Source organism: Mastomys coucha, unplaced genomic scaffold, assembly GCF_008632895.1.
Source record: "Mastomys coucha isolate ucsf_1 unplaced genomic scaffold, UCSF_Mcou_1 pScaffold4, whole genome shotgun sequence".
In the NCBI taxonomy this organism is placed as follows: domain Eukaryota; kingdom Metazoa; phylum Chordata; class Mammalia; order Rodentia; family Muridae; genus Mastomys; species Mastomys coucha.
The window spans coordinates 27,454,852-27,456,390 of NW_022196910.1; the positions used below are offsets into that span (position 1 = coordinate 27,454,852).

Genomic DNA, 1,539 nt, shown 5'->3' on the forward strand with positions numbered 1-1,539 from the left:
GCAGCTAGGGCTCCCCTGAGTCCTCTGGTTGGTACTTTGAGCTGGTTTGCTCAGCCTGTCTTGCATGGTCACAGTGGTGTGGGCTCAGGACGCCTGGCGTTGAGGCAGTTCAGAAACTGAACATTCAGGAGAGAAGGCGCCACACTTCAGGAACTCTCGGGTCATCATCATGGCAGCCACTTCCCACTGGTGAGTGCTCTCTTCGCTCACTCCTTTACTTTCTCCTGAAAACTGGCCTTTGCACTCTCTATAGAAAAGAGAGGAAATCCTGACTTCCTTGCTCTAATTTGCATTTTCTTTCTTCTACTATCCACCAAGCATTTTTAAAGGTGGGGGTTGGGAGGTTAGATGTTTTATTTCTCCCAACCGCCTCCCACCGGCCTTTCCTGATTTGTCTCAGTTAACTAGACATTAAAAGAACTGAAGCCCCCTAGGATTTGGTCCCAGCTGTATTATCAGAAACCACCACTTCCTTTTTACACCTACCTGAAGACACTGCCATCAGTATTATCTTACAAAGAGGCCAAATCTAAGCTTTCTTCTACCTCAAACCAGATGGAACTGAACAAATGAATATCCATCACTTTACTACTTAAAGTGCAAATATCCCTACCACACACAAATTAGAGTATCTCTTTTTCATAAAAAGAAAAATTATTCACAAAATACATCTTCATATCAGCATACTAATATTTGAAATTAGACTTGGGGAGTATTTAGGCACAAATATCACCTCTTATAATTCAAGAGTCAGGAGTCCCATGTGTAGTTGTAAAAATGTGAAGCTTAAGCATGAATGATCAGCACAGTTAACCCCTGTATCTTAAAGGAAGTTAAAAAATACCAGCTTCCAACATAGCATCATTTTAAGTAATAATTATCGTTACTGTTCATTACTTAGCTATTGCACCCCTAAATTATTCACTCAGAACAATGACATTAATAACACATTGCTAGAAATCTTAAGAGATGAAAGCAGCCTGCTAACTCTTGAGCATTCTCTCTTCTCCTTTTACGTCAATGCTCATTCATTCAGTATTTATTCAAACCTGCTTTGAATCAAGCCTTTCATGGGATGAATCAAAAGCAATAATAAACACAAGAACGCCATAACTTCATACATATTTTTTGTATACGTAGTCACTTCTATACTGCTTTCCTCTATACTTCCATGATGTGATAGCTTCTCAAATAAATATTTTTTTTCTAAATGATAAATAGAAAAGAACAGCTGGGCTTTGAAAAGTCACTAACTTGTGCAAACCAAAAATTATGTTCCATTTTTCAGTCGTGTACTCTACTGCTCGTGTCATATGTGCTATGTGTCCATTTGTCTTATAAAAGCACTGAACAAACATTTATCAACCAGTAACTGTAAGTTATCTGCTGTAGATCATACTGTGGCCTTCAGAGCATCTCAGTCTGTGGAGACACAGAAAATATGATGCTTTAAATGAAACGAGGAGGCAGGACTGACTGACTCTGTCAGATTGGGTTGCAAGCATTTCACAGAGGGCTAGTTAGCTGAAATTGAATGCT

At 39.2% G+C, this 1,539-nt stretch overlaps 1 long non-coding RNA gene across 1 annotated transcript in view; it reads left to right on the forward strand.

Annotated features, from left to right (window-relative positions):
• The first annotated feature begins 17 nt into the window (after nt 1–17).
• LOC116075928 overlaps nt 18–1,539 on the forward strand; it is a 10,343-nt gene continuing 8,821 nt past the window's right edge. The window contains exon 1 of the long non-coding RNA XR_004112764.1: nt 18–189. This is a non-coding gene — a long non-coding RNA (uncharacterized LOC116075928). The remainder of the gene's footprint in view (nt 190–1,539) is intronic.